The sequence below is a fragment of the Hypanus sabinus genome, chromosome 23, assembly GCF_030144855.1.
Source record: "Hypanus sabinus isolate sHypSab1 chromosome 23, sHypSab1.hap1, whole genome shotgun sequence".
Classification (NCBI taxonomy): domain Eukaryota; kingdom Metazoa; phylum Chordata; class Chondrichthyes; order Myliobatiformes; family Dasyatidae; genus Hypanus; species Hypanus sabinus.
In genome coordinates this window covers 8,195,200-8,218,050 of record NC_082728.1, presented here as the reverse complement: position 1 = coordinate 8,218,050, position 22,851 = coordinate 8,195,200, and the positions used below count along the sequence as shown (strand labels likewise).

Below are 22,851 nucleotides of genomic sequence, written 5' to 3'. Positions count from 1 at the left end.
CAAAGGAGGCGTGACCGAAGGTCAATTACCCACAATGCCGTTGGGGGACGCTGACAAGTGGATCCAAGATGGCGCAAAAGTGAAGGGGAAGGTAGGTGCGGAGTTGTGTCCAATTACGCCGGCCTGGTGCTCGCTACTCTCCCGCCGCCGCCGGGAAGACACGCGAGGGGTGTCGGAGGGGCAGTAGCGAGGCGCGTGGAGGCGGCCCGCCACCATCTGGTGGGCGGGCGGCAGCTGTCAGTCTGTTGTTGTTTGAACGGGAGGCGGGGGATGGGGGCAGCGGGGTGGCCGCCGTCTGAATCCCAGACCCGGTTCCGCAGGCCCGGGAGCCGCCAGCGCCGACTTGCCCGGCCTCGGAGTCATCTCAGCCTCTGCAACTGTCCGCTCTCCGCCTGTCTCGGCCAGAGTGTGTAACGTGTAAACAAGAGGGGGAGGGGGCGGTGGGAGTCAATGCAGGCACCTAAGGGTAGGAGTGGGGGTAGAATGAGAGCCAGGGTTAGGACTGTGTCTGTGGGCTGAAGGGGAGAGAGCAGGAGTAAGTCATACTCCTTAATCTGTGAATCTGATAATGGGAACATTGCTTGTTTACAACTGGAACACACCATTAATACTCCGCACTTATCAAGTTCGTTACCAAAGAATAATAACTTTATGGCATGTAAATGACACTTATGTAAAGTAGGTTTTTCCATAGCAGTCTTGTGTCACACTCAACGTTTCAAGATCAGCTTCTTTCCCTCAGATTTCTGAATGGTACAGAACACTACCTTGTTATTTGTGTTTTACACTCTTCATTTGTTTTTGTAAATTGTTATTTTTGTCTTGTCCTGTCCTGCTGCTGTAAAACAACACATTTTAATGATGTATGTCAATGATAATAAACCTGATTTTAACACTGATGATTCTGTTTTGCTTTACCTGTTTTGCCACCCTGTTCTTCCATTTAAGAAATAGCTATTAAGTTCTTTTCTGGCTTTTCGTGCAGGCACAGAACAACATCTGGCTTGCACACTTGTTCTGAGTAGGAATCCATTACCAATCCTATCATATCACCACTGATAGAGTCCAACAGTAACTTGTCAAGTAACTAACCTGATGATTGCAATCAGCAATGAGAAAATGTTCTTGACCTTGCAATCTCCCTTGTCCTTGCACCTTGCTGTCTACCTACACTGCACTTTGTCTGCAACCTTACACTTTATTCTGTACTTTTCCCTTGGTCTGCCTCAGTACACAATTGTAACGAATTGATCTGTATGGCGAGTTGGCAAGACATGTTGTACTGAATCTCAGTACATGTGAAAATAATAAACCAATCAATCAATACATTTGTGTTTCTTTTCACATTTTTAAACAAGATGTCTCTTTGTTAATCTTCAAATATATTAATGCTTTTTTAGATCTAACAGTGCAAATCTTGAATTTCTATTGATTTTGCCCTGCCTCCCACATATCTGAGTGAGTGACATTATTTATTTTAAGCACTTAAAATTGCATGCTGCCAACTTGGTGAAATTGGTTTATTATTGCCACACACACTGGGATACAGTTTAAAAAAAATCTGTATTGCATGCCATTTCTACACATTTCATCACCAGACTTTGAGGTAATACAGTGATAAGGGAAAAGCAACAACAGAATGCAGAATAAAGTGTTACTGTTACAGAGAAAGTGCAGTCCAAGCAAGCAAGAAAGTGCAAGGCCACATTGAGGTAGATTTTGAAACGAGTTACGTTCAGTGGTCTTCTAACAGTGAGATAGACTGAACCAGGTTTTTGTATCTTCTGTCCAGTAAACAGGAGGTGGGGTGGTAGAAGAGAGAATGCCTAATTCTTTTTCCCAGCCATTTTGTTGATGATTTTGCACATATTTTCAAACAGTTGAAAGGACTTGATGTTTAGAAGTTGGGGATGTGTGTTTACACTCTGTGAACTTTTGCTTCTCCTTCACTTCTCCAGCATTCCTGTTTTCTTCTATTACATCTCTGCCTTTTGACCCTGCATTTGACTACCTTATATTCTGGTTGCCATCACTTTGAAATATTATAAATGTCTTTTTTTTTACATAATGCTTGGGAATAGTTTATGTTACATAAATATTTTAATATGCAGAGTGCAATAATTTGTTAAGGACTAATTTTTAACAAATTCATTATTTCTGCTGCTTTGGTTGTCCCCAAGTGCGAGAGTCCTTTGCTTCTGACCACTGCAAGCAGTCTTTATTAGTTGTATTTGTGGAAGTGCCTCCAAATGTTTGCCTGCTCAGTGATTTAATGGGTATTCATAACTCATGTAAGAGTAGAACCTTAGTGTTTTGTTCATGTCCATAAGAGGAACCATTTGCAGCTTGTAAAACAGATGTTTGAACTGCACTCTCCACCTGTGTGCAGGTGAAGTAACTCAGTGCTTTTGAAATTGGCTCTTTAACCAGTTACTGCGGAAGTGTGTTTGTGGTTGATGTTGAATTTTTGTCTTCCTGTTTCTTCATTTCCCCACTGATCCTTTCCTGGCAAAGAACTGATTTCTGTTAGCTTGCTTTCATGACATGCAATTAAGCCCATGAATCAGCATCGTATTACTCTGACATAACATTGGTGCTCCACTGTACTTGCTGTTGCTAAACTGAAGAATTATTGAGACCAATTATAATGTACTCATCTGCCACCTCAGCTGGGACCATAATTGAGAATGATTATCTTACTGTGTCGGGTTTGGGACGGTTTCATGTTGTGTATTCATTGACTCACTGGTCAATAAATTGCTTAATTTGTTCATGATTTGTGCCTGTACATTTCTTCTGGAGCACCTGTACCTTGTCATTGCCTCCACCCTCCTAGCTCCTCATCCCTCATCCTCTGCTCAAAACTATCAAAGGTGGTTTTTCTTTGACTATTTTCTCCTTGTGTTCTGTCCATTTTTGTGGGGAGAGATCAGAAATCACAGCCCCATGAAGTGATCTGAGAACTCCAATACTATATTGTTTTAACCTCAGTGTCCCTTGTGCTGAAGCTCAACACGTTTACTCTCCATACTCAAAATAGTTGGAATCAAGAAGCAGAATTAGGTAATATTAATTAAATTTATTCTTTGCTGCCAATTTAGTGATTAGTAAGAGATGATCAGCAAAATGGTAAATGAAGCCTAAGCTAGTGATGTTTTCTCTAGAATGCATTGAATGTAAAGATGTTCAATGGGACATATTTCTGTGTTGCATTTTGTTTGACTTTCACCATGATAGGGAGGGGGAACAAAAACTATATGGAAGATGATTAAAATATCAAGTTAGCTAAAACCTTAAAGTTAACTGATCTTTGTAAATTTGTAACGAATTGTTGAGTATGGTATGCCTCTTAATTTAAGAAACACAACCTGTAACTCTTGATTTTGTTTTAAGTATGACTATGAACATTTGTGATTCAGATATTTCTTAAAGAACTGGAAATAGTCTATTTTGTCTTGTAAGCAACAGGGTACCGTAGCTTTAGATTGCTGCCTCATTTCTGATGTAAGATGGTACAGAAAATGAGAACATATTCAGATTGCACATTGGGAGCATCCAAGGTCAAATATGAAATTGAGATATCTGCCCTAAAATTCAGCCACACAGTAGCTTTTACTTTTGTGCTTTTCAACCAATGCTGGCCTCAGTTGTCAGCTTAATCAACACCTTGACTATTTGCTGTCATGTATTCCAGCCATGTTTTCTATCAAAATAACTGCTTTGTTAATTTGGCAACTTGAGAATTTCCCATTGACAACCACATCAACAGTTTTGAAGGCTTTTGGCTTTGAAATTCCCTGCCTTAAATTTCCCCTCTTCAAGACAGTTTTTAATTCCTGTTCTCTTTAAACATTTGACCTCACATTTAGTTCTAATACTTGCATGACTCTGCATCATTATTTTATTCAGTGGCACACCTGAAAAGGTGAACTTGGGTGATTTGCTTTGGAACAAGAATGGTGGGGAAATTTTTGATTGAGCAGTGGAAAGGTACATCCTTTTCCTCTTTGGAGAGAGATTGATAACTAAAGGTTAAAATCTGCTAATTGGTGGAAAGATTAGATGAGAATAAGGTACGTGTACCTAAACAGTACTGAGAGTCTGTAACTCTCTTCTTGGAAGGCTGGTGGAAAGATGCTTGGATGATCAATGTTTTTTCCCAGACTGTGATTAAAGTGGCTCATTTGCTGGCTGGCTGGCATGATGCAGTTGCCCATCTTCTGTGCCTTATTCTCATTCTGTGAAGTATATCGGCATGTTTTGTTAGAGGTGCTGCGTAGATGGGAATAGTTGAAAAAGGATGAAGAAATTCTGTGCATACAGTGCAGGATGTATCCACATAATGCTTGGGATGTGTTTTAACATGTGTATTTGTCAAACCAGGTATAGTTTCCTTGAGTTCAGTATTACTTTGTCATTGAGCAGGTGTTTTGAGCTCTCTGCAGTTTTACAGTGATTTGTGAATTTATTTTTACTTGTGTATTTTCCCCAGTTTTCAAGTCAGAATTATAAAGTCTCTCTTTTCTCTACTACTTTCTATTCCTGCTTTCAATAGCTGTTGTTGTATTTTGCTTTTGTTCTTTGTGTCCTGTGTTTTGCAGTTCTTCAGTTTCTCCTTTCCCCATACTGTCTCCACCAAGATACCTCTTACCGCCATCTTCCATCTCCTCTTTATTTGTTCGATACATTACAGCCAAGAAAGTACTCTCTGAAATTAGTGCAGGCTTTCTCTTGCAATGTCATTTGGCTTATAACACAAGTTTTCATTTGATTGAATGAACTTCTTGTGGCAGTGAGCCATATAAAGCATGAAGTAGCATCAGGTTTTACTTGTACAACATAGTTTAAAAATTCTGTCCAGATAAAACCTATGAAAGAGGTTGAAATACTATTGGTTGAAAGTCTGGATACAGTGATGAAAATAATTTGAGGTGGACAAGCTTCATCCAGAAATGTAAACCGTATTGAAGTTTCTTGTTTTCTGTTCATTTTACCTGCATCATACAGCGTGGATTAATTACATTCAGGACAACACAGTAATTTTGCTATCACTTTGCAGAAAACTACAAAGAGTGAAGAAATATTAAAATGTTTAATAGTGCCCTTTTTAAAATCTGTGATATTGTAGGATTAATTGTAAAAATGTATTAATGCTTTTGCCGCCACTTTTTACCTCATCCGTGCTTGCAACATTGAACCACAGGAGTGTTCTTGATTATGCATTTGTGTTTTGTAATTGACTGAATTGTCAAATGTACAATAATGTTGTCTTTTGAAGCTTGTTTCCAAAACTTTTTTTTCTGAAAATTCTCTATTGATATTAGGCCTAAAACTAAGCATCACGAGGAAATGCTGAATAAACCTATAACATAGCTCTGGAATTCTCTCCCCAAAATTCTCTACTTATTTTATTAACACAGTTCTGAAAACTTGCTTCCTCAACAATGCTCTTCCTCAACCATCTCAAAAATGGTCTTCTGCTTTCTTAATTAATTGGTCATCTTAATTAACTCTGATAATATTCCTTTGAATCATCTTGGGGTGCATTAAATGCGCTCTGTTAATGGTTGCCAAAGAGATTTTTTGTTGTTTCTCTATGTTCTTGGTAAATCATGCATCTAAATTCAGTAACTGTTGCATTGGTAAATCTGATGAAAATGTTGAGATATTACTTATGGGTAATATTGTATGAGTAGTTTAAGGGATTTGCCAAAGAGCAATAGCTGTAAAATTTGTTACATCCATGTAGTATTGATTGATTTAGAGACGCTGGACAGTAAAAGGCCCAATGTGCAAATCCTGTCCAAATTCACCCACGTAACCTGTTAACTTACTAATCTGAACATCATTGGAATGAGGGAACACCTGGAGGGAACCCACATGGTCAAAGGGAGAATGTGCAAACTCTTTACATACAGCGGTGGAATTGAACCCAGGCTGCTGGTGCTGCAGTAGTATTACACCACCCTGTTGCCCCGTCAATCTTGATTAAAATTGAAACATAATGTTTTCCCTGTGTAATTAAACTCCATCATAGCAATTTTGATTGATTTCTGAGTTGTCTTTTGGAAAAAAAATCCAGATTTCTCTTTGGAAGGCAGTGAATTGTAGAACTAGTACAAGAAGGACTCCTAAAGTTGAATAAGACATCTTTGTATAGTCTTGAAAAATCAGCTGCAGTAATTCTACTTTGGTCATCGGATTGAAAGCCACATGGACAATCCACATCCCTCTCCTGTAATATTACATTCAGGCTTCTATAATAAATAATGCACAGAAGTGAGGGACTACAAAAGGAATAATGTGTGTTGTTTTAAATTGTATGTCTAAAAGGTTAGTTTTTGGCAATCTCTGATTGTTCTTGAAATATGTGGGTGATGGCTTTGCAGATAATTTCTCAGCACTTTTGTGGATTATATACATAATGTGATGCAGACAATTGGAAAGTAATAGAAAACCCCCTTGTCATACACAGTTTCCTGGAACTTCTAGTTTAGATTCTGTCTCAGAATGAAGTGGGACAAATATCCTTCTGTTGTGTGTGTTTTGTATACATATGTCGCAGCAGAAAAAAATGAGCTGATGGCAATCTGTTCTAAGTTAATTTGCTGAAAAGCAAACTTAGCATCCTGACCCACCAAGAAGGATGCAAGGAAACATCACCGCCTACAGGTTCCTCTCCTTGTGCATGACCCTGACTTGGATACTGGTCCTTCATCTTTGCTGGGGCTCATTATTGAGCTTGTGCAGTTTTATAGTAGTGTGGTATTGTAAGTGTTCTAATTTGTTCTTTATTTCATTCAAGTACATAATTTGTTAGTCAGTAAACAGTAGTTTGTCTCTTTTATACGTTTGTAACTGTTTCTGTGAAACTTCAGCTAATTGCTGCAACCATTGAATTGGGCCAAAATGTACTGCTGATGTGTTCCAATTAACTGGAATCCACTGTACTAATATTTTGTTAGCTTTTCTCATTACTTTCTGGACCTACATACCTTAAAATCATCTTCCAGGAAACACGGGTCAGAGTTCTGTAATCTATTAGCTTTTTAATTTTTTTTGCAAAATGGCACTTTTTGTATTGCCCAGCATTTTGATCCATTTATTTGCACACTCACATATCTTAAGTACCTTTTTGTAGACTATTTTGATGTTCACAATTTTGCTTTCATTCTAATTGTTATCAGAAACTTTAGCAACCACATCTTAAGTTCCTTCATGTCAAATAAAATTTGCTGCCCAAGTATCAATCACTATGGCATTTGTCACATTTTGCTAGCCAAAGAAAAATCCAATATCTTGCCTGTCTGTTTTCTGTTATCCAGCCGATCTGTCCACACCAATATATTATCTGCTTCACCATGAACTACTTTTTTCTGTAATCATATTTGATGTGGTATGTTTAACCATAGAACATTTTACTTCAAAGAGCTTCACTAAATTGATTAAACACATTTTCCTTTCATCTAAACCTTGTTGATATTTCCTGATTTCTTTGAATTTTTCCTCTTTGCAGGGTCATACCTCTAATACTTTCTGACATTTTTGCCATGACAGATGTTTTGTAATTCTGACTTGTCTCCCTTCCTTTTTGAATAATAATAATAGAAATATCCCTGAATCTAAGACATTTTGGAAAATTGAAAGCAAAGTAACAGTTGTCATGTAAGACCTTTTTAAAGCCTCTTGAATAGAATCCCTAGCTCCCAGTTCGTTTCATTTTCGCCCATCATTGTAATTTTCCTAAACCTCTCTCTCTCCTCTCTCTCTCTTGCTCTCTCTCTCTTCCCCCCCCCCCCTCCCTCCTTCCCTCCCTCCCTCTCCCTCCCTACCAAGGCTTGAATTACAGCTATTTCAGGGGTGTTTTTTGGCAGTTCATTTTTACTTGGCTCTGCTTTCACACCCTGATAATTGCTTTTATTTAAGTTTAAAATATTAGTCTGGGATCCATTTTGTTGTCCCTTGCATTAGGGTTCAGACATATTACTGCTTCCATGCTGCAGTGCCTTCACTGTAAGGTTGTTAATTCATCTTATTGAGCTGAACGATACCAGATCTAGTATTGCCTGCACTCTGCTTAGTTCCAGAAGCAAAACACTTCCAAACTCTTTCAGGCCCTTAGTCCACATGGATGCTTTAGTCTAAATATAGAATAATATTCCCCATAACATTACATTAATGTTTATTTTATCAGAAGTTGGTCTAGTATAAAGGTCAGCTTTGATATGAATCTAGGACTGCTTTCGTTGATATTGTGGGTTCAATGTTGTATGAAAAAATATTGCTTTTGGCTTGGGAACTAAGGGGGTAAATTAATTGATGTGACAGCCTCAAAAGTTTAGAAATTATGAGCCCAAAATATGAGATTCTGCAAGTTGGGTTAGGCCCTTCGGGTTCACTCCACAATTTAGTCAGTGTTGCTTTCCTATGCAAACCCTTAATATCTAAAAATCTATTTATCTGTCTTAAGTATGTGTAGTAACTGAGCTCTGCAGCTCCATTGGATAGAGAATTCCAAAGATTTACTCTCCGTTTGGAGAGTTAGTATTTGCGTCTGTCCTCAGTTGCCCCTTATTTTTAGAATGCTGGCATTGATCCAAAGTATCTCAGCCAGGGAAAACATCAATTCTCCATGAGCCTTATAAACTGTAATAATAATCATATATGTTTCAATGAAATTGCTTTTGAAAAGGCCTACTTAGCTTGATCTCTGCCCATGGGACAGTCCCAGGAAGCGATCATGTTGATAATTTTCAGACTTGGTCTATTCCAAGTTTATTTCTAAGGTTTAGAGACTCGACCTGTATGTGAAACCTCATACCAGAGGGGACAGCTACAGCAAAGAAGGATGCCTCCTTACAACAGAGATGTGGAGAAATTACTTTAGCCAGAGGGTGGTGAATCTGTTCAAAGTTCAATTACGTCATCTAAGAATCATTTTCTTGTAGGTATTCACCATAGATTGAAAAAATCACCATAGAATTAATGAAAAAGCACACATGACAGGCAAGCAACCAATGTGCAAAAGACAACAAACTGCAAATACAAAAAGAAAATAATAAGTAAGCAATCAATATTGAAAACATGAGTTGTAGTGTTTTTAAAGTGAGTCCATAGGTTATGGATTCAGTTCATTGTTGGGATATTTGAAGTTATTCCTACTGGTTCAAGAGCCTGATGGTTGAACATGGTAGTGTGGGACTGTCTCTTATACCTCCTTTCTGATGACAGTAATGATAAGAAAGCATGGTTGTGGTATTCATTGCCAAAGATAGCAGAGGGGGCCAAGTTATTGGGTATATTTAAAAGGGAGGTTAATAGGTTCTTGATTAGTCAGGGAGTCAGAGGTTATGGGGAGAAAGCAGGAGAATGGGGTACAGAGGGAAAGTAAATCAATGATTGTTGGAGCACTTTTGATGGGCTGAATGGCCTAATTGCACTCCAACAGAACGTTTTATGATCTAGTGTGCCTCAACCAGGTCCCAGTACAATTGCGATAAGAGATATTTACTCTTTTACTCAAATCTTCTTGTAACAAAGAGTAAAATTCTGCTTGCCATTCCAATTGCTTGCTGTAACCTGGATGTTCGCTTTACATCAAACAAATACTTTAATATAACACTTTTCAATCTCTTGACATTTAAATGTTAATGTTTTGCTTCTCTCAAAGTAGATGACTTCACATTTTGAGCAACACAAAATGCTAGAGGTACTCAGCAAGTCAGGACCATCTATGGAGGGAAATGCCTGGATGAGAGCAGTATGAGCAACTCTAAAGTATGCCATTACTCTTCCACCAATGTATTGTTGACTATCTACTGAATGCATTTTTGTTTCTTGGCCAGGTTGCTCAAAAACACATTTTAAGGCATGGTTGTGTGGGAATGTCACTTCCTGATGGTTCTTCTCCAAGTTCTGCACCATCTTGACTTGGATGCTAGTCCTTCATCTTTCCTGGGTTTCATTGTGGAGCTTCACCTCCTACAGTTCTATGGATAGACTTTCAGCAGAAGCACTTCACTAGGTCAAGAATGCAGCTCCCAACAACCATTTGAGGGCACTTGAGATGGGCACCAAATGTTGGCAGCATCTGTGGAGGGGAGTAAACTGTTGATATTTTGGGTTGAGATCCTTCATCGAGACTTCATATTTATGACTTAACTTCTTCCTATATTAACTTCATTCTGTCACTCTATGATCCTCCTAAAGTGCATATATCTTCCTGCTGAAAAGTTTTGGCCTGAAACGTCAACGGTACTCTTTTCCATAGATGCTGCCTGGCCTGCTGAGTTCCTCCAGCATTTTGTGTGTGTTGTTCCGATTTCCAGCATCTGCAGATTTTCTCTCATTTGTATCTTGTAACTTGGAATGTTACTCAGATTTGTATCATGGGCAAACGTCCAGGTCTTCCTTGGTCCAGCCAACGAGATCATTAATTACAAACAGCGAACAGCATTTGCCCCGGTTTCTATCGCTGTGGTATTCCGCTGGTTAGCCTCCCAATTTGAAAAAAGTTCAGTTAATCCCATTCATTGAATTGGTAAATTTGTTTATTATTATCACATGTACTGAAGTACAGTGGAAAAGCTTTGTTTTCCATGCCATCCTTATAGATCATTACAGCAATAGTTCAAGTTAATACAAGGGAAAGCAATAACAGAATGCAGAATAATACACAGAATGCTAGTGGAAATCAGCAGATCAGGCAGTATTTATGGGAAGAAATAAACAGCTGACTTTTTGTTCTGGGACCCTCCAGGACTCAGCTGACTGCAGAATTAAAATTAAAGTTACAGAGAAAATACAGCAGTCAATAATGATGCAAGGCCACATTGAGATACATTGTGAGGTCAAGAGTCCAGCCCAATCTTTTAATCAATCCATAATCAGTATATTGGGCTCTTAGTTTGTTTAATAACCTCGTGGTTACTTCTTGAGGATTAAATACACCACATCGATAACTTTCCCCTTATCCTGAAAATTACAGTTACAAATGAAAACTAATTTATCAAATATAATTTCCTTTTAATAAGTTTATGTTGACTCTGGGAAATTGTTATGGTCTATGTTCCCTGTTACCACATCCCTTCCAGTGGTAACTGTTTCCTTGTCTCTCCTTTCTTAATTAATGACATTACTTTTGCTAAATTCTAATCTGTGAGAATTGTTCTTGGATCAATGGAAATTTGGAAGGTGGCAACCAATGAGTCCACTACCTCGTAATGCAATGCACGATAGCATAGCAGTTACCAGAACACTTTACAGCACCAGTGATTGGAAGATCAGGGTTCAGTTATCGTCACTGTCTGTAAGGAATTTGTACATTCTCCCTGTAACCATGTGGATTCCCCTCATATCCCAGAGACATATGGGTGAGGGTTAGTAAATTGCAGGCATGCTATGTTGCTGCCGAAAGCATGGTGTCACTTGCGAGCTGCCCGTGACACACCATTGGACAGTGTTGGTTGTTGATGTGAACGATGCATTTTACTACATGCTTTGATGTACATTTGACAAATAAACCTCATCTTACTTTCTTTTTTATTGCCATCACTTTAAATTCTTTCATCTTTATTGCCTTTCATTCCCCTTTTTCTCTAGTGTTATTTTTCATCAATATTATAATTTTTTCAGATAATACACTTAAGACCTGTTGTTCAATATTTTAGGGAGATTTTTGCATGATATAGAGAGATAACATACTTAATAAGTATATTTCTCTGCCATTTACATATTGACCAACATAATTTATCTTTGTGCCAGAAGATTGGAGAATAGCTAATGTTTTATTGTTTACGAAAGGCTGTAAGAATGAGCCAGGAAGTGATAAGCCTGTGATCCTGACATAAGTAGTGGGAAATATTGGTAGATATTCTAAGCGACTGGATATTTAAGTATTTGGATAGACAGTGACCTATTAGGGATCGTCAACATGCCTCTGTGTGTGGCAGGTCTTGTCTAACTAATCTTTTAGAATTTTTCAAGAAAGTTACCAGATAAGTTGATGAAGGCAAGACAGTGGATGTTCCCTACGTGAACTTTGACAAAGTCCCGCAAGGGAGGTTGGTCAAGGAGGTTCAGTCACTCGGCCTTCAAGATGGATTAGTACTTTGGATTAGAAGCCAGAGAGTGGTAGTAGATGAGGCTGACTGGAGGCTTTTGTTATATGATGTGCCATAAGGATCAGTGCTGGGTCCTTTATTGTTTGTCATCTATTTCAACAATCTGTATGATAATGTGGTAAACTGGACCAGAAAATTTGCAGATGACACCAAATTACAGGTGTAGTGGATAGTGAGGAAGACTATCAAAGTTCGCTTTAGGTTCTGGACCAGCCAGTAAAAAAGGTCTGAGAGATTTGGATAAGTGCATGGATGGGAGGGGTATGGAAAGCTGTGGTCCAGATGCAGGTCAATGGGAGTTGTCAGCTTGATGATTCAGCATGGACTAGATGGGTAAAGGGCCTGTTTCTGCGCTGTAGTGTTCTATGACTCCAAGGGAACCACATTCACTTCGGCTAGTTTTCTATTTAGGTATAGAAACTTTTACAGGATGGTTTTATTCATTGTTGGATTAATCTGATATTGTAATTTTCCTTTTTTTCGATCCTCTGAAATTGGAATTTTTTTGCATTTCTCAGGCTTAGCAGGCTCGGGCAACATTGTAGTTATTTTCATTTCATCTCTTATCTACAACTTGTTACTGTGGTTGGACCACTTTTTGAATATATTTTAAACTATGCATTCTTTAAAAATTAAGTGTTATACTCTCATAATACACACAATGCTGAAGAACTCAGTAAGGCAGGAAGCCTGTGTGGAGGGGAATAAACCTTTAACGTATCCTCATGAAGGGTCTTGGCCTGAAATATTCACTGTTTATTTCCCCTCCATTGATGCTGCCTGACTTGCCGCCAATGTTTTGAGTGTGTTGCTTGTTCAAGATTTCTAGCATCTGCAGAATCTCTTGGGTCTGTAATTTGCACACTATTATGCACCTAAAGTTTACTGATTTATCCAATGGTTTAGATTGCTGTTGCTTGGGAATCTATAGACCAAACCCAATATTTTGTTCCTTACTTGCACCTGGACTGATGATTTGACTTTGGAAGATCCTTTGTACCCCATTGTTTTCAAAGATCTGAGTATATTTGTTTAATACAGTAATTTATTTAATAAAGTAAATAAATTTACTTTCTTTATTATCAAAGTTCATATAAGTCACCGTATACAACTTTGAGTTTCATTTTCTTGCGGGCATGCCCAGTAAATCAAAGAAATACAATAGAATCAATGAAAGGTCACACCCAACAGGGCGGACAAACAACTAATGTACAAAAGACAGCAAACTGCAATTACAAAAGTAATCTTGAATATTTAATATCAGAAGTTCATAATGATTTGCAAGTTGTCATGATTTTTCAATTTGTGCCCTTAATTTGCTTCCTTTTTAAAATACCCATTCATCTAGATAAAAGTTTTCCTTTTTTACTGGTCTTCTACTTTGACTTGTATTGGAGTTATGTTCTATCCTTTGACTTTTTCAGCTATAGCCGTCATCAATACTATCTCACTATCCTGCACGATTGCCTTGTGCCTTTCCTTCAATATTCTAAATTTTCTTTCCACTGTTTAACCCATTTGGACTCTGTCCCTCATAGATTTAATTTCTTTTTTCAAAGTTCAAAGTGAATTTATTATCAAAGTACATGTGTATTGTGGGTGTTCACTGTAGATGCAAAGAAACACAATCGAATCAATGACAAACTACACACAAAGATGGATAAACTAGCAATGCAAAAAACTCTTGAACCAGTGTGGGTAACGTCACTCAACTTCACTTGCCTCATCAGTGAACTGATCCCACAATGGACTCACTTTCAAGGACCCTTCATTTCATGTTCTCCAAATTTATTGCTTATTTCTTTCTTTATTATTATTTCTTCTTTTGTGTTTGCACAGATTGTTGTCTTTTGAACATTGGTTGGTTGTCCACTCCGTTGGGTGAGATGTTTCGTTGCATCTATTATGATTCTTGGATTTACTGAGTATTCTTGCAAGAAAACTAATTTCAGGGTTGTGTAAGGTGACATATAGATATTTTGATAATAAATTTACTTTGAAATTTGAACTTTGAAGTTGTGCGTAAATTGCTAGTTTAGACCTTTCAAAAGTACATTTAAAAAGAATTTGCAGTCTGCATATTGCAGCAATAATAAATCAGAAGTACATTTAGAAGTCTTTTTGAGCTGCTTGCAAAACGTCACTATGTATCATCAGCATCAGCTTTCTTCAGTATTGGTACGAGAGCCCAAAGAGGAAAAATACATTTCTGCCCCAGCCTGTAAGCTATGCAGTGTCTCTGATCTTACTTGCTCCATGCTAGTTTGCAGGTAACTCTGATGGTAACCAAGAGACTATTACCTTTATGGTTTGGTTTATCATGTGGGAACTTGCGACTCAGTAGAACCTCTTCCTGGTCCTACCCAGGTCAATGTTTTCCACATGGATCACAGTAGCTGCATTTTTTTCCTTCCCACTCCCACAGCACTGGCTTTTGTGGATGTTGTACAGTTTAGCTCCTGAGCTTGGTGAGGAGGTTTGAATGTTCAGAATGATGGTTGCTACATCATGAATGATGTTTCTCAAATAGTACACATATCTGAACTGTCAAGCTTGTCATAATTTTGTTTAATTAGCAATTTAGTACCAGGTTATTTTTATATTTCATTATTTAGTCTAATCTCAGAAGCAATTTCAGATAGATGTATGTGGTGGGTTGCAATTTGGAATAACCTTCTTTTAAAATGGAGAAAAGAAAGCAAGAATTTTACCTCAAAATTACCTCAAACTCTTTCAGATTAAATTGCTTAACCAAAACTAATCAAGATTTAAAAAAGATTACTGTTGTTATTTTTTTTAAAAACCTTTGTCCTTGGTCAACAAAGTCCACAGCATGTAGGTATTGTACACCACCCTGTGAAAACCTGCAACGCTTGAGCAGAATCCATGTCATTTTACTCTCCGATTCCTCAAGTCCTGCATCAGTTCAGTAACTTTCATCAACTGGTTCTAACTGATGGGTACTGGTACTGGCCGATAGCTTGTTTGCCATTTTTTTTAGAACTATGCAGTTATCAATACTAAATGCTTAAAGGTTAAGAGAATATGCACTAAATAAAAATTAAACTTAAGTACATTGCTTTTAAAAAGCCTCATTTATCAGAGTTTGGTTAAACCAAATCAGCACTTCCTAACTTTGGAATGCCTTTTCAACATCAAAAACTGCAGATACTGGAAATCTAAATTATAAGCAGAAAATTCGGGGTTAGTGCTAATTTCTTTTCACAAATATTTCTGACCTTCTGAATGTAAACAATATTTTTATGTTTTCATTAATTTAGTGTGGTTAGTTGGATGAACATCTTTTCTAAAAGCGATGGAAATGTCAGATGTATAAAGTTTGTTGACACCCGCTTCAGTGTGGCAGAACTTAGCTGATTTTCTGCAAAGTCCTTGGTTGAGCATATTGTGGTAAATCAGAAGACCTTGAAGAAGATAGAGGTTACCTTTCAGGTCTTGTAGTTAACAATCTTGCGTCCAGCTCTTGTTCCATAGATGGCTGGTTTATCCATATGTCTGTATGCAACGCTAAATTCAGAAAGGCAGTCTTTGGATGTTTGTGTTTGCCCTTTTACCAATATGATGGGATTGGATTTGTATCTGGCAATCCTGGAAGCTTATTAATGTCAGTACTTTTCAAATGGAAAAATTTGAAGAAAAATTCAAACAGTTGCAAAATTTATATAGGTTCAGTTGTGTCAGTTTCATTCTGACTTCCTGTACTGTGTGTGTGGAGTGTGCACAGTCCACATACAAACCCCTGTGATGACATGGGTTTTCCCCTGGTGCTTTGGTTTTAACCCACGTCATGAAGAGGACTAATTGACTGATATATATTGTCCTGAGAATAGGTGTGTGGGAGAATTAGAGGAGAGATGTGAAAGATAATATCATAGGGAAGTGAACAGACAATGGGATCCCTCTGAGAAGTGGGATAATTTGACTGGCTGAATGGTGCTGCTCTGTGCTGTGGGAAGTATATGGAAAGATTCTTGAGGCATGTATTTCTATTCATGCATGATAAGGGTTTTAATTTTTTTTTGTGATTTATTTTCAGTTTTCAGTTTAAACAAATGCAGCCTCTTCTCAGCTACTCCAGGTCTTTATTCCCTCAGTGGGAATGAGCAAAATGAGCATATCTAAGAAGGTTGCTTGTAACATAAGCAATGGGAGCCAGAGTAGGCCATCTGGCCCACCAAGCCTGTTCCATCTTTCAATAAGATCATGGGTAATCCAGCTGTGGACTCAACTTCAACTACCTGCCTTTACTCCATGACCCTTAGTTTCTTTATGGTGCAAAAAAAATTTATCTTAAATGTATTCAAAGAGGTCAGTCACCTCTCCAGCTTCCCTGGGTGGGGGATTCCACATGGATTCAATGTGCTATAGGAAAAGCAGTTCCTTCTCATCTCTGAGCTAAGTCTGTTCCCCTGAATCGTGAGGCTGTGTACCCTAGTTCAGTTCTCACCTACTAGTAGAGTTGTCTTTCCTGCCAATGTCTTATCTATCCCTTTTATAATTTTGTATATTTCTATAAGATCACCTCTCAATCTTAAATCTAGTGAGTGTAGTCCAGTGCGCCTCAGTCTTGCCTCATGGGCTCACCTCCTCATCACTAGAAGAAGTGAGTACGCGCACACGCACGCATGCCCACCTGCCCACTCACTCACCCAATCCCACACAGTTTCACTGTTGTTGATCCTGGCTACCAGAGTTGAAACAAGATCTCCTGAGGTTTCCAGTGTCCACCATGAGAACAGGATCCATGCTTCTTGGCCACACTGACCTCAGTAGATGGGAAAGGAAGGAGGAATGGAACAAGTGGGGACAGTGACTTCTTTACATTTCGGGCCATCTCTGACATCCCCAACCTCTCCCTTCATCCATCTCCCCCTCACCATAAGACAGTGGAACCATGGGGTAAGCTCCCCACCTCCCCTCCAATCCTGTGGGATCGGGGCAGGAAGTTTGAGTTGGGGGGTGAGTCTGCTGGGTCTGCTGCTCTGTTCCTCCTCCAACACCAATTGCAACTTGGGTTGGGCGCTAGGTGTTGATAGGGTGTCTGGCACAGAGGAGGTTATAGGTGCTGATTGAAGGGAACGAGGCGCCCAGTGTGGATTCCAGCTGTATCACCGCATTTCACCGCAACATTGTGCTATGGACCTCCTCTTGCAGTTTGTTGTGAAATGTTCTTTGGTTGTGAGGAGACCAAAGATACTTTTTTTCCCATTAAACCTGTCTGTACTGAGCTGTACTTGGTATTGTGGCAAATCCAGGCATTTCTCCCTCTCAGTTCATAATCTTAGTTCACATCCATCAAAGTTTTGACATAACACTATTTTCAATTTAATAATCTTCACCTGAAGATAGTAACTTGTGCTGCACTGGTGATCACAGCATCCTTCTGAATATTGGGTATTTTTTTTAGTAGTTAAACTTGGACTGTCTGAGTAGTAACTAGGGACGTCATTAGCTTATTATTCCCCCTTGTGATTCGAACAGATGTGCTGTATGTAGATCAAGAGTAGAAACATAGTTTTATTTCCTTTTCCGTAGCCTTGACATTTCAAATTGATTGATTTGCTCAGCACCTTTGGTTTTCCTGCACAATCATACTTGCACCTCGGGTCAAAATCATCTAAACTGAACTTACTGCTTCTTGCTTCACAATTGCACTTTTAGGTGTGTGGAACATTTTAGTAGATAGCTAATTGGTAAATGTCAGGGGTTGTTACTATAGACTGGCAGTTGCTTGCAAATCCCTTGCTCTTCCTCTGCAGATATTAGGTGGTTTTCAAGTAGACTTGACATTGAAATGCAGCAGTTGATGTCCATCACATGTGCTGATGGGTCATGAAGTACGTACATTTGAAAAATGACGATGCAAATTTCATTTAACTTTCGATTGATAATCATGCTTGATTAAACATAAAATTTCACCTTGCATTAACAAATTTAGAAAAAGAAAATACTTTCCTGGCACAACATTCTACTGAGAAAATACAATGCTGGGTACCATTTTTTATGTTGAGCTTACGGTCCCTTTGGCCAGATGTCCAGGCTTCTATTTGGTCCATAGCTGATGCATTTCTAATTCATCTAACCATTACTCTGACTTTAGATCTGTGAGTCCTTGATGTGAAAATATTGACTACACCATTTCACAATATAATTGCAATTTTTGTCCTCAAGTATTTAGTTATGATATCTTGAAGGGATGAAATATACCATAATAATCAAGTTTGTTTAGTTTAATTATTCTTATGTAAAAGGTGTTTTGATGAATGCAGATGATGATCTTGTACTTGAGTGATGGCCTATACTGATGAAGCAAAAACTTGAACAACTCTGAGAGGGCAATGCAAACTCCCAATAGTTAGAATAAAACTCTAAATGGTCACCATATTTTCAATGTTTAATTCTGAATTAAAGTTTGCTGTAATTTTTATTGATGGAGCTGTCTTTGAAAAAAGTTACGACAAGAGGGAGAGGAGGGGATGCTTCTATTTAGAATAAAAAGAGTTGCAAATGATCTGAGGAGTGCTTGACAGAGGCCATGAGTATTTAAGTTCCATTCCTTGAGTGTAAGCATCCTTTTTCAAATTGAGCCTGAGTACTTTTTTTTGCTAATCCTGCTCTCCTGAAGATTAAGTTACGCTTTGTTGGCATTAATAGCTGTGACCTTATTTTACCTCATTCCAAAAGTTTTACCATAATGCTTCAACAAAGTAAATTTTGCTGAGTTATTTGGAAATTGGCAATATGACAGACAAATCCATTCCTTTTTTTCCCCATTAGTATTTTTAGCAGGGATGTTGGACGGAACAAGCAAAAACACCTACTGTTCTTCACATTTTTCTCGCTTTGAATAGAGTCCGAAGTTATATTCCCAGTTGACTGTTATCAGCACTTGTAACTTTTTGAATCTGACTGTCTTATTGGTCTATCAGGCAGTGCATTTATACACTGAGGACCAGCATAATCACTTAATCAACACAAAACTTGTGCACTTTCTGTCATGAATGCACTTTTAGATACACAGTGGTGTTTTGGTAGATTAAGAGATAGCTGAATTCAGATTCACATTTGGTTTGTGCATGGTAGCTATACACACTCTGCAGCTTTTATATAAGTAAATAATTTTCATCTTGAGAGATGAAAAAACTAAAATAAACTTAAGTGTATAACTGTAAGCTGTTTGAGGAAAGTATAGGATGATGTCAGAGCTAAGTTCTTTACACAGTGTGGGTCTGTGGAATGCCCTGCCAAGGGTGGTTTTAGAGGATTTAAGAAGTTCTTAGGCACATGGATGATAGAAAACTGGAGGGCTATGCAGGAAGGAGAGGTTTGATTGATTTTAGAGTGGGTTAAAAGTTCAGCACAACATCACGGACCAAAGGACCTGCACTTGCTGTAGCTTTCTCTGTGTTGGATCCAGTTTCTTGAACAGACCAGGTGGATGTGTTGGCTTTCATCCCACAGCCCCCAATGATTCTTGCTATGGCAGTCTTAACACCTACTTCATGCCTAAAAAAATGGTAACCTGCCTCAATGACTATCATCCAGTTGCAATCAGTGGTGGAGAGGGTCAGCAACTTTAAATTCCTTGGTGTTAATCATTTCAGAGGATCTGTCCTGGATCCAGCAAGTAAATGCCATTACGAAGAAAGTACAGCAGTGACTACTTTCTTATAAGTTTGTAAAGATTTGATGTTCAATCTAAAACTTCGATAAACTTTTGTAGATGTGTAGTGGAAAGTATATCAACTGGTTACATCACGGTCTGGTATGGAGATACCAATGCCCTTGAATGGACAAGGGTATATACACTGAATGCCTGTTGTATATGGTGATATATATGTACTTTCATGATAAGATTGCTTTGAACTTTAAATTTTATAGTTTAGGGACAAGTTCAAAAAAGTATAGGTAAATTTATTATCAAAGTACATATATGTCACCATATAAAAACCTGAGATTTATTTTCTTTCAGGTATACTCAGTAAATCTGTAGGATAATAACTATAACAGAATCAATGAAAGACTGCACCTACTTGGGCATTCAACCAGTGTCAAAAGACAACAAACTGTGCAAATACAAAAAGAAAGAAATAGTAATAATAGATAAATAAATAATAAATATCAAGAACATGAGATGAGTCATTAAAAGTGAGTCCATTGGTTGTGGGAACACTTCAATGATGAGGTGAGTGAAATTATCCCCTTTGGTTCAGGAGCCTGATGGTTGAGAGTCAGTAACTGTTCCTGAACCTGGTGGTGAGAGGCCTGAGGCTCCTGGACCTTCTTCCTGATGGCAGTGGTGAGGAGAGGATGTCCTGGCTTATGGGGGTCCCTAATGATGGATGCTACTTTGCTGCGACAATGTTTCATGTAGATGTGCTCAATGATATGGTTGCAAACAAAATGGTTTTGAAGAAAGGAACACTGGCATTTTATTTTAGTTTTTATTTGTATGGTTTATTTCTTTTTTAGTTTCTTAAGATCTATATTTAATATACAATGATCTCATTCATTCCAGGCTGTTGCTGTGGACAGCTGCAAATTACCTTTGAATATGCTAGTGTGTATTCTCTGTATATTCTCAGGCAGGTGGGGCATGTCACCCTTGGATGGTAGCCCGTCTGGGAGACAAAACGCTCTGATTTTAAACCCCTGCTGCATTGCAGCCGTACCCACCCATGAGAAAGGCTTCAGGAGTAAACCCTGAGAAAGAAATCTAAAACCGGGTTCCCTAAGGTAGTTTGATTTTGTTTACAACCTTTCTCTGGCAATCTCTGTGAAGACACTGGCGTCAAGCTGTACTGGCACTTGTCCTTGCCTTGGACTACATCAGTGATGTGAAGAGAGGGAACCTGCTGCATGGGCAACAGTCAGTTCTTCAAATCTTCCTACCCAGGCTTGTGCCCTGGAGAGTGCACAGTCCACCAGAGGTGCAAACCCATGATCCCCTGGGATCGACGGCTGCCTAATAAATAAAAATTAAAATACTATTCTCTGTACTCTTGTTGTCTTGGGAATGATTTCAGTTGGCAGATGTTTATTCACACGGGAATAAGAGTTAAAAAGCACTTGACCCTGTCTTTACCCTGATGTGATAAGAGAAGGAGCCTGCCAAGTTGTAAAATATACTGGAACTCTGGTTGCTGATAGAAGGAAAGTGTAAAGGGGGTTTCTTTTTTTTCTTTGTTACTGTTGGGAAAGGGTTTCCTTTTGTTAACTAGCAGGAATGCTAATTTACTGATAACGAGAATGGTATTCCTTTGTAAACCAAATGGGGATTAATGTTCTTTCTTCTGAGTCTGTAAGCTTTTGTTGACGGGCTTTTGGGCAGATCGGCGCAAGGGGGTCGAGAGAGAGGACGCAATGCTCTAAGCTGGGCGAGGATCGGACCCCAAAGGGGGATCCGAGGCCGGGAGATTCTCCGAGGACGGGGGGGGGGGATGAAGCTAGATGTGCTTGTTTGACCACTCGGAGGGTCCTGAGCTGTTTGGAGAGTCGAGGAGTTCGGAGGGTCCTGAGCTGCGAGTCGAGGAGTTCGGAGGGGATCGAATGGTGGCCAGAAGACTTCAGAAATTGAGCTCCAACGGCTGTGCATGAAGTGGTTTGGACTTTGATAAGTTTGGCGCCTTTTCTTTAATTTTCTCTTCATATATACTGTATCGTTATTAATCACTTAGTTATAGTAACCTTTATAAATTGTACTCATTTAATCGCATATGGTGTACTGTCTGTTTTTGGGCGAGGCGGGGACATCACACAGCATCCACACCAGCTCTTCGCCGCAGACACAATTTAAAGAGGGTGATCACGCAGCTTCCACAGAAATCAATCCCGGACGAGCACCCCACAATGTAACCCCCTGGGTCGCCTCAGGCTCGCTCAGCTCGTTCTTGTTTAGGGGGAGCAGCCTTCGGCCCCGCCAAACTGGGTAATCAGCTGGTGTGGATGCTGTGTGATGTCCCCGCCTCGCCCAAAAACAGACAGTTCACCATATGCGATTAAATGAGTACAATTTATAAAGGTTACTATAACTAAGTGATTAATAACGATACAGTATATATGAAGAGAAAATTAAAGAAAAGGCGCCAAACTTATCAAAGTCCAAACCACTTCATGCACAGCCGTTGGAGCTCAATTTCTGAAGTCTTCTGGCCACCATTCGATCCCCTCCGAACTCCTCGACTCGCAGCTCAGGACCCTCCGAACTCCTCGACTTTCCAAACAGCTCAGGACCCTCCAAGTGGTCAAACAAGCACATCTAGCTTCATCCCCCCCCCCCCGTCCTCGGACCCCCCTTTGGGGTCCGATCCTCGCCCAGCTTAGAGCATTGCGTCCTCTCTCTCGACCCCCTTGCGCCGATCTGCCCAAAAGCCCGTCAACAAAAGCTTACAGACTCAGAAGAAAGAACATTAATCCCCATTTGGTTTACAAAGGAATACCATTCTCGTTATCAGTAAATTAGCATTCCTGCTAGTTAACAAAAGGAAACCCTTTCCCAACAGTAACAAAGATAAAAAAGAAACCCCCTTTACAAAAGCAAACAAGAAAATCTTGTTTTTATGAAGCACCTTTAATAAGCATAAGATGTCCCAAAGCAGTTTATAGTCAAGGTCCTACAAACTGCTGAGATCATCTGATGTACTGATTACATTTGGGACTGTAAATCTTGGATTTTACCACAGTGAACTGAGGCCATGTCAATTGAAAC

General features: G+C 39.0%; 1 protein-coding gene across 1 annotated transcript in view; it reads left to right on the top strand.

Annotated features, from left to right (window-relative positions):
- Positions 1-39: 39 nt before the first annotated feature.
- helz (helicase with zinc finger) overlaps positions 40-22,851 on the top strand; it is a 300,135-nt gene continuing 277,323 nt past the window's right edge. Inside the window, exon 1 of the mRNA XM_059948283.1 lies at positions 40-91. The gene's annotated coding sequence lies outside the window, so the exon portion shown is untranslated. The remainder of the gene's footprint in view (positions 92-22,851) is intronic.